The 18,870-nt window shown below is 39.7% G+C and overlaps 1 protein-coding gene and 1 non-coding gene across 5 annotated transcripts in view; one reads left to right on the top strand and one right to left on the bottom strand.

Moving 5' to 3' along the window:
* Positions 1 to 18,870, top strand: part of Nlgn4x (neuroligin 4 X-linked) — a 360,846-nt gene that overhangs the window by 40,323 nt on the left and 301,653 nt on the right. The window lies entirely within an intron of this gene.
* On the bottom strand, positions 4,899 to 5,031 carry LOC111754838 (small nucleolar RNA SNORA1). Its single transcript, XR_002789512.2, has one exon. It is a non-coding gene; the product is annotated as a small nucleolar RNA SNORA1 (small nucleolar RNA).

Here is an 18,870-nt window from a genome sequence, read left to right as displayed (position 1 = left end):
AAAGGTGCATGGCTGTGGTGCTCACGCTGATCTGCTGTAAATCTGACAGCTTTGTATTCCCTTGGGCTTTCATTTGTTTGCTTCTGGTGTGAGCTGATATAGAAGATGGAGAATGTAACAATTTCTGGGAACACTGGATTAGATCCTCTCTGGATGGGAAGTCAGGTCAGACACATTGGGAGAATCCAGAGATCTTGCTGTGCAAATATCACCTGCAGTCCTGCATTGGGTGGGTTCCTTTGTACCCCTTGGGTGTCTCGGGACTCTGCAGTGACCCTTGGGAAAAGTGTCCAGCGCAGGACTGTTTGAACTGGAGGATGGGAGGACAGATTCTTTACCATAAACTCAGCAGATGGATCATTCTTTAAGTGTCTTTTCTGGATCATTAAGAGGTGGGTATCACAGCACACAGTCTGCCATGTTGTGAAGTTACCTAAGAACCGAAAACCCTTAGGGTCTGTATGATCCCTGAGTTCTCCAGATAACCAACAGGAAGACAGAGGAATCCATTAGATGATCATGCATAGAAAATGATCTCTGTTCTTGAGTCTAGAAGCTAGAATTCAGTAGGTTCTTTGTATCCATGTTTCAGAATCTCATGATTCCTCCAAACTCAGCCCAAAGATTCGTGAAAAAACATTTTACACGTGTACTGAACGTGTACAAGCCAGTTTACCATCACCCTTCTCTAAGTAGTATGGTACAACACTTTCCATGGCACTGCATGGTAACAGACGTTGTGCATCACCTACAGATAATTTAAGGGGTAAGTCGACTTGGATTTAAGGTGCTCAGGAGGATGTGTACAGGTTACATGCAAACCCTATGCCGTTTCATGTAAGGGCTCAGGAGTGCACACATTTTGGTGTGCACCAAAAGCTGACGGCTCTGGACCAGTTAGAATGCAGAGGAGTGAATGTTTTAATAGGAACTTCAGAGGAGACTAAAAATATTGAAAAAGGATGCATCCGTCAGTCTTCCAGATGAGTGGGATTCTCAGAGGCACGCATACAGTTTTCAATTGAAATGCACGGAAATCCTAAGGGGTCCAAGTTCTTGGAAAGAGCTGAGTTCTTCCCTAGTCTCATCCTGTAGCTGGCTAATTATCCACGTTACTTTCCTGCTGCTTGCCGTGTATTTACGCCATTATCTACCCTAATGACCCTTTTCCCGACAGAGTAAACATTTGGCCCATTCGCTGTGGGAAGAGCTGATAGAAATTAAAAAGAAATAAACAAATCACAGTCCCGAACCTCTGTTGACTTCTTTTAAATTAGGTGTCTTCAGCTCTGTTAAATCAGCCTGGGAGAAGTCTCATGACTTGGGTGGTTAAAAAAATACAATTGAAATTAAGAAAATCAGAAAGCAATGATCTCTCTGGCACTTCTGAAATTGTCCAGAACGACCTGTAGAATTTCTGCGTAAATCATGTCATCATCCACCATAACTAGCATGCAGGCTGCTTTTCTATAGGAGGTACCAATGCAGGGCCAGGTCCCCGATGTACTGTGTATAATTCCTTGGAAATTTATGCTTGGATTCACTGCGTACTCACTAGTAGCTTTGTTCTAAAATAAATCTCTCCAATGATCCACTGGTGAAAGGGTCCATGTCGGGCTGTCCGAATGGGTCCAGCCTTTGGTCGGATCCTTTTTAGCCGTCCCCCTAACACAGGCACCCAGAATAATCCTGTTTTTCTAGTGTATGCTGAGGGCCAGTCAGAATGTGCCATCCATTTTGCTGTGTAGAAACTGGAATTAGACAACAAATCAAGGAAGGGAACACAATTTAAAAAGTTTCACAGCCGTATGAGCATTACAGGAATATTTCACAGTTCCAAATTGGGACCCTTGTACCCCCAACAAGGCTCAGCACACGTATTAGTGCATCCAGAGTTAATTCTAGGTTTCCGTAGCTCAGCTGCCTTTCCATCCCTGGAGGTAATATGTATGATTCTCCTCTTCACCATGGGTTCTGGGCATCATCGGCCTGAGGAACTGCCTTCCGTCCAGCGAATTCTTGGTGTCCTTTGCTTTTTGTCAAACCTAATTTTTTCAGTCTTTCCTCAATTGTAGGACTATCTAATTTGACTTCTCTACTACACTTTTCTTTCTGCCAAAGTGAACTTTAAATGCTTCTCCATTTTTTTTTTTTGCCATAAAGAAATGTTAGTGATTCTTCAAAGATATTTTGTGATGTATAAACCAGTCACTTTATCTATCTCTTTATCTATCTACCTTTCTATTGTTTATCTATATGTTATCTATTTATCTATCTTTTACTATCTATATCTATCTATGTACTATCTATCTATCTATCTATCTATCTATCTATCTATCTGTATCTACTTATCTGTCTACCTACCTATCTGTCCATTTTGCCTTTAAGAAGCAAATTTGAAAGTTAATCACGATTGAGAAATGAATCAACTATTAGTTCTCTTTGTCACATACTGACTGATTGTATCAAGCGTATCCAGCATACACACACGGTTTTATTTATTTATTTTTTCATCTAGCACACACAGCTAAACAACCTTGTCACATACTGACTGATCCTATCTAACATATCCAATATACACACATGGTTTTATTTTTTTCCCATCTAGCACATACAGCTAAACAATCACACCCCTTAATGTGAATCCTTTTGTCTCCTGAATTATTCAACCATTTTGCTTTTGTTTCTGTTTTTATTTGTTCCATTTTGCAAGCCAAGAGGTGTGAATAAGTAATGAAGTTTGGGGGCTCTGAGGAAGGATCCGTCTTCCTTCCCAACCCTGAGCCTTGAGAGCCTTGCCACTCGAAGCTGCAAGGTTGCAATCATTTCTGGAGTCGCAGAGCAAAGAACATTCACTTTAATATAATCAGGCTGTCCTAATTCCAAGGAGAAGCAGCACTGATAGTTCTGCCTGAGGCCGGGCACTGTGGCCAGCTCGCTGCTTATCACACGACAGTCACATTATGAAATCCAACAGCAACGTTACGTAAAATGCACCACCAGGGAAAGGAGATGGTAATATTTGCATGGAGAAAGACTTGGACTTTGGAGCCATCTGAAAATGAGGACATGGGTCATTATCTGCAGTATCCCGAGACCTGTGTCTGCTACTAATTTGGCTTAATTAGCAAAGGGATCATCTACTGAAGAGGGGAGTGCATTAGCAGGAGGGAGTTGGGACAGTTTTGGGTGACTCTTGTGGAGTATTGATCCCAAGTGAGAAATTTTCATATTGGACACTGTGGATGGCTTGGCTGATGAAAAACAGGGTCTCAGTCTTATATTTCACAAGCCTCTGCTGTAAGAGCTGCAATCACTCTGAGCCCTCAGTTGGAAGGATTCATCCAGCCACTGTTTAGTCAGCTACTATTTAGCTCACCTTTGACTACTGCATATTTGATAGGGCTAGAATGTGGGGAGACACCCATTTGTTCCTATTGAACGTGAACAACTTGTGATTGTACATTGAGTACAGCAGCTTAAGCAGTGCAACGAATACATTAAGCGCCCACATGCTCGAAAATTTCAACTGATGCCAGTTTAATTCATTTAAAAAAAATCTATAGTTGACTGAATACTTTCTTGCCCCCGTTCGGGCAAGACAGTAGTTTGAAACGATTTTGGTAATTCTGTTTTACAATTTAGTTTATTGCTAAGATGCTTTGGGCTGAATGAACAACTGAGGGTCGGAAACATCCTTTTGTGACATTCCTGAAACTGTATTTTTTTCATTTGTGGGTCAAGTGATCAAATGTCACACTAAGCATAGGAAGGGTCAGTATTATATGGGAGAGAATTTGGGAATAGGGTTAAGATTCCGGGAATCATGGAATTGTGAAGACTAAATACAAGTCCGTTTGGGGATTTTTCCTACTATATCCAAATCTAAACAAAACTGAATCTTTGCCTAAACAACTACAGCACAGAGTGGCAAAAAAAAAAAAAAAAAAAAAAAAAAAAAAAAAAAAATATATATATATATATATATATATATATATATATAAAATAAAATAAAAATAAAAGTATTGTAAATCAGTGTAACATTCACCTTGCAATGTAAGAAGCCAACAGTTTAAGAAATAACATTGACAGGGTTAGAATCGCACCACAAATACTTGTGACATGCTTGAAGGACATTTCAAAGACAAACCGCAAGACAAATTATGATTGAAAAACTTATCTGTTCAAGTCAAAAATAAGCAGTATCTGTACACTATGCAAAAGTTATCTACCATTGCACAAATCATTTAAGTTTCTTAATACACAGGTTTAGGGCATATTATTTACGTTCCTTGTGGGAAGCCATGTATACAAGTACACAATGCATCAGTCTCCCTATCTCTTATGATCTAGTTTCCATTTTGATCTTTATTATTGTTCTAGGTTTCTCTTGTAAGAGAAAAAAAAAACTGCAGTATTTATTTATTATGCTTAAAAAAATTTTTTTTTTTACAGAATTTGGCATGTGATTTCTTTCATAATCATCAAGGTCACTTGAGCAAGGTTCTTTGTTTTCAAAATAGCCCTTTTAAAAAAAAAAACTGATCCTTAATCTGGTCATTCTATCACAATTCTTTGATCGCCTCTTGAATTATGGACAATGACAACTTTTTTTTTTTTTGTCTTTTTCGTTTTTATCGGTACCAGGGATCGAACTCACGACTACCTGCTTGCAAGGCAGGCACTTATGCCGCTGAGCTAAATCCTCAGCCCACACAATGTCAACTTTAAAATTCCTGGGATCTTATCATTCAATTTTATTCCAGCAATTTACATTTTTAGAATCTAGAAATTGAATAGTATGTTGTATTGATATTTTGGCACATGGTCTCAATTCTACATTATTCCTTAACCATTCATTTCTAGTATTGGTAGTCAACATTTTTCATTATTAGGCAAAATGTCACAGATCTCAATGTAACCACTGTAAATGTTTACTGTGATAGAAGCATGATCTGTGTCTCGATTTCAGTCACACTGACCAGTAGTGGACACCAATCAGTGGTGCCCCTTCTAATCTGGAATGAGGTTTTACAAAAGCTATCATAATAGTGAAATCTTAGAAGCACCACATATGAACATCAGTAGACAAATGAATAAAGAAAATGTGGCATTTACACAGCAGAGAATACTAAATAATATGACATGAAGGACAGATTTGAGTCATTTGTAGGAAATAAAATGTACCTGGAGACTACAATATTAAGTGATATGAACCCAAGATTTGTTTTAACTTATTAAAACAGAAGTGTGTCTATCTTAGAAAAGTTGTTTTCTGTGCTCAAACTTTAATAAAAGATGTTGGTTCGTAATGAGGCCAGCATTACTGCAAAATGGGTCCTCCTAGTTCACTGCTGACCAGGGACTGTTCCCATTCAATTTGTAAAGGGTACTGGTGATATATCATCTCTATCAGAGAGAAGAGAAGTGGGCTGAAAAGAAAGGATTTCTTTGGACACCAGAACCCTGGGTCTCTGGAGATAGAAATTCTAAGAGCTCTGTACAGAAAGAACGAAAAGAAGGAAGGAAGGAAGGAAGAAAAAAAAGAAACTTATTTAAAAGGACTATTATTAGGTCAGTATTTCCAAGAAGCCCCTTGACTAGAGACTCCCCTGAGACCCTAGCGTCACCCACTTATGATGTCACTTCCTGCCAGTGGACTCCTCTATGATTCTACTTCCTTTGCACCCCCTTATGACATCACTTCCTGCTGGTGGTCTCCTCTATGATTCTACTTCCTTTTCATGGTGGTAAGGAATTGTACCTGAGAAGATGGTGGTATCCAAGCATTTGTGCAGAGGTGGCTGCCTTTATTTGTTGATGGATCATGTATATTTCTTAACATGAGGAAGCAAAAGAGGTATAGTTTTTTTTTTTTATAGGAACTAAAGGGACCATTAATTTGAATAACCTACAATGGTATGTTAAAAGCATGTAGTGAATACTTAAATACTTAAAAGTTAGAGTAACCTTGAGAGAATAATATTGAATGAAATACATCAGACACATAAACTTAATAATAAATGGTTTCACCTAATGTGTAAATAATTTCAAGTGTAAAATCAAAGCCAGTAGGATATAGATTTTCTACGTAGAGGAAAAGGACCAGGAGATGGAGGCGTAGAAGGCATGAAAATATGTGTTATATTTGTGTACCAACTCCCCAGGATGAATATAATCATTGTGTACTGCAAACAGTTACTAATACAAAGTTTTTTTTTTTGTTGTTTTTTTTTCTTTTTTTTTAATGTCAAGAATAGGATTAGTGTGTTTCAAGCAAGGTAGGGGGGTATTGTCAATGTGTCTTTTAATATAATAAGCTTTTAAAATTTATTTAAGCTTTTACCCTTTTTTTGATCATACCCTGTATAGTTAATTTAAGTAAGCCTTTCAAACTGCACTGAAAGCCATTTCCCATTGTTACTTATTTTATTATTATATTATTGCTAGCTCTGGATGGTAAACCTTTGATTATCTTTGAACATTTGACAGGAAATACTTTAAGTAGCTTTGACTATAGACGTTGGAGTTAGATCTCCTGTTTTCTTTTCAATATCTGGTGAAAAGACTTTTGTACTTTCTTTGAAGAGGTAAAATGTTGATTATGGTGACATGCAATTATTTTAAATCTTATGTATTTCTTAGTTTCAACTGGGTGGCAAAGGTACAGCGTATATTAATATGCCATTCACTCTTTCTTTAGAACATGTTTTGAGCCCACAATGATATAGTCAACGGGCACAACTTGACTAGGGTGTCCCATATTTTGCAGAGTTTAGGTGACAAGTAAAATACAGAGATTTAGAATGAACCTGAAGGACATTTCCGCTCTTTTGTGATTTTTTTTTTTTTTTATGTTTACTTAGGGGCATAGTTTGTGCTTTTTCTTTTATCCATGTCTCCAACTTAAATTATTTTCTTATCAATAAGATATTGTCTACTCTCCCTCTTGTTTCTGGTTTCTTTCTGCCAATAGGATAAACACAGAATGGGTAAAAGAAGCCCAGATATATAACTAGATCATCTTGTACTATGTACAAGCTATTTATGCATAAGCTAATTTTTGGTTGGATTTCTGGAGAACCAAAAAAACAAACCCAGCTAGGCATGAACGACAGACCCCTATGCACGTCCTACTTCAGTGTAAGTCAACCATGACCTCTAAGTTGGCAACCGCTTTTGGCAAACGGAATTTAATTGGAAAACAGTCAGCCTCTTTCATTACATTTCCATTCAGGCTTCTCTTACATAAGAGTGCCAAAATGGAATATCTGTCCCAGAGACCCAATGGCCTGCCAAACCTAAAATATTTATCATCTGACCCTTTACAAAAGACATTTTTCATCTGTGTTTTTGAGGACATGCTATGATTCTTTGGGGGATGAGGAGCAGTTCATAGAGAACACACCAGGTTTGTAAGTGAATCCATGAATCTGTCCATTTGAAAGACAATATTCATGTAGAATTTGTTATTACTGAGAATAAAATATAAGTTCTCATATGGAGAATTCCAGTAAGGCATTTTGCTGGTAAACTAACTCATAGAGTAGGTATTTAAAACTTGCGTTGTGGGTTGTGTGGCTGGTGTCTTTTGCTGCTAGCTATTGAAGTGATAGATTCTGGTTATGTTACAGGAAAGTCTCCTTATTAAGTGGATTGATCATGGAGAAATTTCTTCTTTCTTATTGTTTATTTCTTACGTCAACCCATTTGTTTCATGATCTCATAGAATTAGATCGCTGTGAGTTTTATCCTGCCTCACTACACTTTTTAATGAACTGCATTTTATGCAGTTAAAACCCAGGGGTGGGTTCATTCCAGCTTTCATGTATGTGAGAATCTGAGAGCACTCTTCCTTGAAGTGAATATTTAAACCCATGAGGCATAGGAATTGCTTCGTGGTTCTGCATCGTGATGGTGGTTGTCACACCCGGCATGCTGCGGACCTCTAAATATTAATGAAATACATTTAGAAGCATGTAGCTTCTGATTCTTTGCCTAAAATTTTTCCCTTCTTCCTTCAGTTCCTGGAGTCACTAGTGAGAACACAGTGTTCACTTGTGACTCAGGGGCTTGACTTATTTAAGTTTGATATGCAAGAATGGAGAATGTGAGAATTGCAAAGTTGCAGAGTATAGCATGATCCAAGTGAGGATTCTTCCCGCACCCCATGGGGTAGGACTAGGGTTTGCTTTTGTGAATCTGCTCAGTGTCCTTTACATAGGGCTGGAAATTTAAAATAGGGAAATTCCATCCTATCCTTGGTGTATCGAATGGGGAAATTCCCTCTCTGTGCTGGATAATTGCAAAACAATGCGCTCAACTCAAGAATCATTTAAAAATTACTATTTTTATTAATCCATGTTTATACTATATATTGTTAGTTTCAGGATGGAGAGTCAGTGAATTGTATATATGTTAATTCTTTGTTTTTTATTTTTGACACTGGGGATCGAACTCATGACCTCGCACTTGCCAGGCAAGCACTCGTGCCACTGAGCTAAATACCCGGCCATACTATATTTCTTTTATTTCTTTCCTTCCCTACCTCTCCCTCCTCCCTCTCTCTATCTCCCGGTACCTTTCCTATTTCCTGTTATCATCTATTTTGATCTTTTGGGTTTTTCAATAAGAGAATCCGTGTGATATTTAAGCTCATGTGTTTCTTCACTTAATTATGCTCTCAGGGTGCATCCATTTGCCTAAAGATTGCACAAGTTCATCCTTCTTTAATGCAGAGTAGTGCTCGGTAGTGTGGTGTGTAAATACATTTGTATTTATTCTCTGCTCAGTTCAGCACCTTAACAGGAAGTGGCATGTGCGCCATCAGTTACGTCCCCCGAGTTGAGCAGCCCAGGTGATTTAGTGACCTGTGCCACGTGAGTCCCCTCACCTGTGCACATCCCCTGACTGTGAAATGAAGCCACAGGGATACTCGGTATCAGTTTGGCCCAGTCCTAGATCCTGTCTGCCTGAGGATGTCTTGAATATTAGTCCAGACCTACCCAGCCTCTGCAGTCCTGTTGCCTTCTGCATAAAAGCCCTACACAAGTCTTTCATGTTCAAGGAAAAAATATTGTTAATTTACTCCATGATATTCGTACTTCAGTTAGCCAAACATTTTGTTTTTCTTCTTGAATTTTTTATTGCAGATGGGAAATCAATGAACACATCATCTTCTGGTGTTTTCCTCTAGGTAAAAGCTACTCGCAGTGATTGTTGATTTGGAGCTTATTAATTATCTTATTTGCAACTGATTCACTCTTCTGTATATGAACAGAGTAAATACAAATTAGTGAGCACTGACTTGTCTATAATTAAGTCTGCCACATGGACTTCTCTTTTAGCTGCCATCTATTCACCCAATTACTTAGAAAATGTAAGGCTTCCTTGGACATGGCTTCCTCTTTTGCTTGTGCTTTTAATGGTAATCGATTGGCTTGTTCAATTATGCCATTCTGGGAAGAAAACTAGCAAATAAGCCAATGGGGTCAGGTCAGTGACTAGAAGAGGACTCCATGTCGGGGTTCCATGTCCCCATCAACTTCTGACCTCTCAAAGATTTGCAGATTCAGCACCAAGGAAAAGTGAGAGCTTTGAAATCCCGTGAAAGGTGTTCACATCACGTTCATTATCAGCCCTTGGCTGCAGTCTTAAAGTCATGAGTTTGTCACACACATCGACTAATGTAATTGTCTGAGCAGATATCCTAGGTGGAGTTTTTGAATTTTAAACCCAATGTGGACACTCATTCACTGTATCTTACTCATCACCTTTCTTGCAATGAGAACCAGAGAGACACATTGTAAGTTAGAAATGTCTCTACATGCTCAGAAAACAAAAATCAAGAGTTCTCTGTCCCTGAGGCTTTATAGTTAGAAACATCAGGCTATTTTACCAACAGGACAAGCACAGTGCTCATGACGGGTTTGACAACCAATGAGTGGTCCCAGATCCTGGTTGGCAGGTGAAGGATACTAACAGACCTGGAATTCCTGGACTGTCCAGCCAGAATCCCACCCATTTAAAGACTCATTGAACCTGACCTCATCCTCCTTTAAAGTGAATAGAGAAAATGTGTGGTCATTTCTTATTTATTTATTTATTCATTAATTCATTTATTGATTCATTTATTTTGGCAGGGTCTCAGTATGTAGTTCAGGTTGGCTTTGAACTCACTATGTAGCCCAGGCTGGATTCAAACCCACAATGATACTTTCTACCTCCTCCTCACAATGTGCTGGGATTACAAGCCTGTCCTATCACATCAGGTCTTAAGTCATTTCCAGCAGAGAAGCAATCTTGGTTTTCCCTAGTAGAAGATCTGTAAATGGATATACCATCTTAAAAGGAAACCAAAATAATGGATTCTTTGGATTTAAATAACTATATTTTGCAAAGACATTTGGAAATAATTGGACTTTTCAGGGCTTAGCCATAGTATGCTCTCACAAATCCTGCACCTGCCCTCAGGGACTATGGGAGTTTATCTAAAGATAGATGTCTTTCATTTGTGTGCAGTCTGTATCTGGAAATACAGTGTCAGTCTTCTGTATTCCCAAGATACTCTACCAGTCTTCTAACTTCAAGGGGAAGTTAAAATCTTTTCTCTCACTTTCCACAGTGTCCTGATTTCCCATTCTCATCACAGCACACAATCTCAAGACAGTAAACTGCACAACACACACAGGCAAAAGTTTTGGAGGTCACGAGTCTGAGCATTCTGTGGCTCAAAACCCAATATTGGGCAGCCCTAGATCCTTAAGAAGGCTCCAGGAGACCCTTGTGGTCTCTTTTCCCACCTTGTGGAGGTGGCCAGCATTGCTTTTCATCTTCCTCTTGGACTTGGTCACCGTCTGTCCCTCTTCTAAAGATCTTGACCCAGGAAAATCCATCCGTCTGCAAAAGCTCAAATGAATCACACCTGCAGAGGCCCTAAAGGTAACCTATTGGAAGCTCTGGTGCATGGAGATGGGGAGCACATTGGGCTGGTGCATTATCAGCGTGTGTTGTGCTTTGGCCACTTGGAGTTACCACTCTTGCACTTGGAATCTCATTTGAAATGACCTCTGCACTCTCTAACTCTGCTTCCCTCTGTCCAAGGCCATCTTGATTCTCTTGGATCCCCATGCTCCATCTTGCTTGCTACAGAAAGTCCTTCCTCTCCTCCCTCCTGCCCTCCAGAACTGATGGAGAGTGAGCCTCAAAGACAGTTGCCTGGGCCAGCACGAATTCCTCCAGATGACTGCTCGAATGTCACTTTCTGCCTCATGGATAGCCTCCTCGCGGAACCAGCTGGGTCAGCCCCCGACACTCATGTCTCACTGGGTCACCCCTGTCTCTTTGTACACCTTCCTCTCCGTTGTTCACCTCTGCAGGGCTCCACCTTGTCCTCAAAGTGATTCCTTTATATATATAATTTACTTACTTTTAAAAATTTTATTTAAGGAGAATAAAATCAAACAAAGTAAAACAGAAAAAAAAAAGTGCCCATCAAAACAAAAAGATGATAGTGATGCAAAATTTGCAAACAAAGATAAGAGGAAATCAGCAATGGCTACCATGACGCCTCTTGTTAGCTTCGAAATGGCTGTCTGGACATAATAGTATCAAACAAAATAGAACAAAACAAAACAGTGAAAATGATACAGGACTTCAGAACAAGATAATAAGAAATTGTCTATGGCCACCATAATGCCTCTCATTATCTTTAAAATAGTGCCATCCAACATAACATCAAACAAAACAACACTGAAGAAAACCACAACAAACCAAACAAAACAATGAAAATGACACAGGACTTCAAAACAAGTTATAGTTATAGGAGATTATAGTTATATATTATAGTTATTGGAAATTAACAGTGACTACCATAATGCCTCTGGTTATCTTCAAGATAACTGTCCAGAACATCAGACATAAGCATGTAAAAATAACCTAACAATACAAGAACGAAGTTGGTTCTTTACGTCAGTCATTAGCTTTTCAGAAATTTCAGGTGTGTGACTTCTAATTTGTACTGTGTCTGTGTCTCCTAAACTTGTTCCAAGTGGGCTGGAGGTTGGAGACTGTGCTTTGCTCCTTCCTCTTGACGTTTTCCTGGGTTCCTCCAAATCAGCCCATTGCTGCATCCTGGGTACGTCCTGCATTGGCTGCCAGGCCCTGGGTATTGTGGATTGAGCTAGGAACCTGGGTTCCTGTGATCCGGAGTTCCTGGAGTAATTTCCAAGGAAGCTTTCACCACCAGAGCCACATCTGTACTTCCTCAGGTAAAAGGACAGTCATATAAATACTCTACTTACTTGTGTTCGGATTTTGTGACTGTCTGTTTGTGCTGCATGCTGATTCTGGGTCCTAGATCACCAAGGGCCCTCATCTGGAGATGCCTGTCTTGCTGGAGTAGTTCAAGGTGGCACAGGTCAGCTGCTGTTGACACAGGAGTAGACACATGTGTGTATGTGCCCTTTGCTTCCCTTTCCTCTTCTCTCAAAGCCATCCGGGTTCAGGCTTGGGGCTCCATGCCAACGACCTCACTTTTGAGCAGAGATTAACCTCCCACACAAACCTGGAGGAACCCAAACAAAATATATACCCTCCAGCAATAATCAGTATCTCGTCTGCTGCTTTACATAACGGCTTCCTTCTCTGCCAGGCTCACGGATTCCCTTAGGAAATGACTCATATTTCTCAAAATTCCTGTGTTTCCATCACTGCCCCCCCCCAATAATCCCCTGGGTTTAAGATAAGTCTCATTTTACTGAAGCCTCTGTGTCTCACATACTCAAGATCTACGCATTGAATTAGTACTAACATAAAATGGTGGCACTCATGACAGTTGCTATCCATGTTTCTCTCCTTGGCATATCATGTTTTATATCTCTATTTCTGCATGTTGGGTCACTTGTGCGTCTGTGTCCATATAGCAAAACAGACTAGTAAACAAGGAAGTAAATGTTTGAGGGTTGTTTGCACCAGCTGCTAAAATTTATTAACTTCTAGACACGGCTGTCAAGAGAGGTCAAGTATTCTGGTGACCTTAGCTCTTTTTAATTCTGCCCACAAACTCAATCTCAAATATCCTTCATCGCTTTGGACCCACCAGGGAAAGAGAGGCTTAAGTACCCTTCTAAGCAGAGAGAGTTATGTTTGCTATCAGCGAGACCCAGCAGAGAAAATGCCTCTGGTTCCTCATACAATACTCTTTTCCATTCAAGGATGCTTTTTCTTCTGCCTTCCTTCGAGAGAGAGAGAATAATGTAGGGCGCTGTGGTAGAAAGGATCTGATAACCTTGTGCCTGACGGTTTGACTCTGCTCAGGGCAGATACTAAAGAGTAATGCTTTGAGAACAACACCCAGAAATGAAAGTTAACATTTAAAAACAAAAAGGCTGTCAGGAGCTCACAGTTTCTGAAGGTCACATGGAAAATAGCTTAACTGGATCTGTAACCATCCTGATCTCTCTCTCTCCCTCTCTCTCTCTCTGTCTCTGTCTCTCTCTCTGTCTTTCTCTTCTCCTTCTCCTTCTCTCTCTCTCATACATAGCCAGTTTTTTCTCACTACAATTCTGCTCCTATTTTATATGCTTACAAACAATATGCATTGCAAACACATACTCATGTATTATAAAAATGTTCAAAAATAAGAAACAAATAGTTGAACAAACATTTATAATACTATAGAAAATAACCTTTTAGAATAAAACCATTTTTCTAAAGACACGTATTATTAGGTTTTCTTTTTTTTTTTTTTTTTGGTCTTTTTCCTTTTTATCAGTACTGAGGATCGAACTCACGACTGCCTGCTTGCAAGGCAGGTGCTTATGCCGCTGAGCTAGGTTTTCTAACACCAAACCAGGTAAACGCATGAGGACTTCAAGAGCTCTTGGCAATAGGATGTTTGTTGTACTGAGCGTTCCCTGGGTATTTGCAAAAATGGTAGCTACCTCCGCCCTGGTCTCTAGCCATCATCACAATTAGAAGTCTGAAAGTCCCCAGGAGATGAAGAAGCAGGAAGAGAAGAAACACAATGTGACACCAGCACATACTGTCACCCAGTTCCTCCGTCACTGTTTCCAAATGATTTTCATTCCAACTTCTGTGTCCGTATGGTGACCTTGGGATTGCTTTCTGGTCTTGGTACACTGCTCTGTTTAGTAATGGACCTGAAAGACTGGGTTACAAGGGAGTGAGCGTCACTTCTCAGACAGTGAAATAAAAGGCAATAATATAATGAGACCTAAAGCCCATATTGCTCAAATTGGACCATTAACCATACATAGCCACTCTGCGTGCCCAGTATTGATTTCCAACAGAGTGCTGTCATGGCAACAGGGCATCCGTGTTCTGAATGTCAGCACACTGTCATTTTTAAGTGACCTATTCTGTTTATCTTTTACTGACACATGGTTATTATGGACACTTACGGGATAACCGTTCCACTCGACCAGCCTCTCATTCAGCTCCTGAATTCCATGTTATCTCTTTAGGCGGTTAACCATCACAGAGGCTGGCAGTTTGGTAGCATTTCATCTTTGCTAAGGCATCTTCTGATTTTATAAAGTAGTATAATTGTTAATCCATGTTATTCATACAAGTGTGTGGAGATTATGGTGCTGTTCCCACACATGCATCTGTTATGTATTCATTCTGCTCAGCTAACTTCTGTGCTCTCTCTGTCTCTCTCTCTCTCTGTCTCTCTGTCTCTCTCTTGATCTCTATCTTCTTTCCTAGTCTGTGATCACTTTTCTCTACTCTCTTTCATTGTAGTTTCCACACCTCTGAGAGAGATTATATCACTCTCATATTTGGGTGTCTGGCTTATTTCCCCTAGCCAATGTCCCACAGTTCCATTTAAATGGCTACAAATGTCAGGATTTTATGCTTCTTCATAACTGAGTAATACTCCCTTGTGTATGGGTGCCACACGTTCATCCATTCATAGGTTGACAGGCACTTAGGTTGATTCCTGACGTTAGTTATTGTACATGGTGCTCCAGTGAACCTGCTTGTGCAGATATTTCTTTAGAATGGTGACCTTCTTTCACTTGGGCATGCTTGTTATTTCTGGGTTATAAGACAGCTCTATTTTAATTTTTTTTTTTGGAATCACCTTCCTATTTTCCACAGTTTCTATACTAATTTTTATTCCTACCAAAAGTGTCTAAGGTTCTTTTTTCTCAAAATGATTACCAATACTATCATTTACACACACACACACACACACACACACACACACACACACACACACAGTTTGAGAATAGCCATTCTAACTAAGGTGAAATGGAATCATTCAATTCAACAGTTTTTCTTTTGTACTGGAGTCAAACTCAGGACCTTGTGCTTGGCAGGTGGGTACTTATGCCACTGGGCCATATCCTCAGCCCAAGATGGATTCTCATTGTACTTTTAAAATGCATTTTCCTAATGGCTAAATTTAGTGAGCATTTTTAAATATATGTTATACACTATATCAATTGCATTTTCTGTTTTGTAAAGCATTCTTGGCAAGTCTGTTTGTCCAAAGTTTGATTTTTGTTGTAAATAGTCTTTTTTGTTGTTGTTTCTGAGTTCTTTATAAATATTGCGTATTAGTACACTATGCTCTGAATAGCTAGTAAAGATTTTCACTTGTATAAGTTGTCTCTTTCCTCTGCTGAAGCAAAGTGCATCATTTCTACATTTCCTATGCAGAAATTTTTAGTTTGATGAACTACCACTTCTTGGGCCAGGGATTTAGCCAGTGACACAATCATCTTCCTGGTAAGCATAGTCCTGAGTTTGATGTCCATTTTCAATATATATATAATATATCATTTTCCACTTCTTGATTTTCTTGTTTGCTCTCACCTGCAATCTACATGGCCTGGCAATTTTCTCAACTGCTGTATCCAAGAGCTGTCTGCAGCATTAGTTTCCTATCACTGCTGCAGCAAATGATTGCAAAGACAGTGTCTTAAGATCTCAAAAAAAAATTGTTATTCCTTGAGCATTCAGAATTCCAACATCAGTCTCGTCAGCCGACATCCAAATGCGTTGTCAGGACAGAATTCCTTCTACGGTCTGGAAGGAGATGTGTCTTTGCTCTTGCGGGTTGTGACAGCTGGCACTGCTCCTTGTCTTAGGATCCAGCCCCCCTTTGCCCTCTCCGTTGGCAATAGAGTTCTCATGATGCCATCTTCCTGATTCTTTCTTCATGGTCTTCATCTTTCTCTTTTCAAGACCCTTGTGATGAACCCAGGGAAATCTCCCCTATCAAGGTGCATCATTTAGCAACCTCTATCCCATCACGGCCTCATTTTCTTTTCCGTATGTAGAGACAATCAGAAATTTCCCCTCTACCCTCAAAAATGAACTGGCAGTAGGCTAATCGATAGGAACAAAAGCACTAAACTCATAAGATCACAGTGATACAGGACTAAAGAGCCTTCTAAATGCTGAAGATCTAAGCTATTACCATTGTGCTTGCTTCTAATCTCAACAATCTAGGAGGCTGAAGCAGGAGGATCACAAGTTTGAGCCCAGTCTGGGCAATATAGCAATTCAGCACTGTCTCTTAATAAATAAAAATATTAAAAGTAAATTATTTCATGCTGAAGATGTAGCTCTGTGTCAAGATGCTTGACTCAATAGCATGATAGGAGAGGGGAGAGATAAAGACAGACAGACAGAGAGACAGAGGGACAGAAACAGGAAGAGACAGCATCAGAGACAGACAAAAAGAGAGACAGGAATTCAGGAATGTGGTAAATTCAGGGAGAATTGCCCATTTTTCTGCTTTGGAGAAATGAGTCATGGACCACCGTGTGGAAGTATAGCTAGACAAAAAAGCTTTGATGGAGTGTTGACAGACTAACTGGCAAAGCCAGGAAAGCCCATCTTTGCAGATATCCTTCAGCCTGTGTGCCATGGAGCAAGCCTCTCTCTGGAAGGAGGATTCTGTATCTTCCAATCCAATTAGGTACGTCAACTGATGTCTGTACAGTCAGCTCTTCCACCGAAGTGTGTATGGGGTGAGTTACAATCACTCTTAGGTTTCGTCACTTGATTTAAAGAAAAACAAATTCTAGATTCCATCACGCACTTGCGGTTAGGAGGAATTTTAGAGTCTGTGGGTTGCCACACGGAATAAGGAAGGCAAATGAGAGGGGAGCTGGAGAAGATCAGGGACTCGCTTCCACAGTGGTGTCTGAGCTCCTCATGCTGAAGTACTGGTTTCCAACCCTGATGCACAGAAGTGGCTGTGAAAGTTAAATTTCGTTGCGTCAACTTGATTGGCTCTGGGAGATTGGTGGAGCATATTTCTGGGTGTGTCTGGGTGGGTCATGACAGAAAGATCTTGGCATCTGTATCTATACCTTGATACATTCCTCTTTGGCACTTCCCTGTTCTATTTCTTGAACACCATGAGCAAAGCATTTTTCCTCTACTGGACCCTTCCATCATGATCTTTTTGCTTTGGCACTACTGTCTATGGACTGAAACCTCCCAAACCGTAAGCCAAATACAATCATGTCCTCCTTTAAGTTTTGATGCAAGCAATAAAGTTGGTTAATAAACTAACATAGGTTTTGAGTGTTTGCATATAGGTTTTGTGGAGGACCATGACTCTGGCTGTTGCAGTTAGCATCTTGATTTTAGAGCTGAGAGACCTGGGTGTTGAGAGTCTAGTAACTCTGGACCCTAGGTGAGTGATCCAGGTAAAACGAGGGGCTTAGCCAGTATATTCGAGCAAGGAATAGACTTGTGTGAATAGTGGCTGAACCAGCGTGAGATACCTCTGCTCATTTGACTCTTGTAAATTCAGTATGAAGGAAGAGAATGAAGACCTCTCATAGGAAATTAGGAGGAAAATTCACAAAGATTAACAGGAGACATTGAAGCAGTATTGTACCAAAGGGTCACCCTAGTCTGAATATTTTTGTTGTCAGGTGGGTGTAGGAATAATAGACTCCAACTGTCTCAAAATCTGAAATGGCCTGGTGCTTTTATCTCTCCTAGATGCCATCAAAATTCTATGAGTTTTCAGAAAAAAAATAGAAATCGTGGATGACCCTCCAAAATGGAGGATACCCAGGAAGTTGCTGAAAATTCATCATACATTCCTTCTCCCATTTGGTAGACTCTGTATCTAACAGGAATTTTGTAAATGAACATATTGACTACCTAAGGTTTTAAGTGACATTTCCAAGAAGCCCACAGAAACATTCTTGATACTACTTTTTTGTTTTGAGGACCATGGCTTTTGTTTCGAATATCTTATTTTGCTGAAGCATTTTAAGAACTGTATTAAATTGCAGAGAGACTGATTTAAAAGTCGAAGGCCTCTTTTATGGTTATGATTCTTATTGTTATGTTAAAGCTGCCTGGTAACTTTGAGGTGGAAAAGGCATTAATTGTTAAATTACTTTGAGTAGAGAGCTAATGCAGTACTAAGAAGAGATTTGATAGGTCAGAGGATAATCGCACAGGGAAAACATTTATCTGTATATATATGAACATACATGTGTGTGTGTGTGTGTGTGTGTGTGTGTGTGTGTGTGTGTGTTGACTCTGTGGTTTGAATTTGAGCATTGACTCCATGGTTACGTTGCAAATTTTTAGAGCATTGAAATTCAATTCTTCTTCCTTAATTAAGAGCAGTGATCTTTCACATAATTATACTTATGTAGAAAATGAGAAAACCATGTCTTTGACCTGGAACCCTATTGCTACCTAACTATCATGTCCCAGGTCATGGCAATTTCTAAGGATCCAGTGCCCATTATTACTGGCCACCTCCCAAAAAGGCAAAGAACTTGCTTTTCTTAAATTGCAACAGCGAACCTGCTTAGGATCCGTGTGGGAGGCACTCAGCAATGCACTTAGCAAAAT

This window comes from Cavia porcellus, unplaced genomic scaffold, assembly GCF_034190915.1.
Source record: "Cavia porcellus strain 051 isolate PalLab524CR breed Dunkin Hartley unplaced genomic scaffold, mCavPor4.1 scaffold_33, whole genome shotgun sequence".
Classification (NCBI taxonomy): Eukaryota; Metazoa; Chordata; class Mammalia; order Rodentia; family Caviidae; genus Cavia; species Cavia porcellus.
The sequence above is the reverse complement of the archived record's forward strand: the minus strand, read 5'-3'. Positions and strand labels throughout refer to the sequence as shown.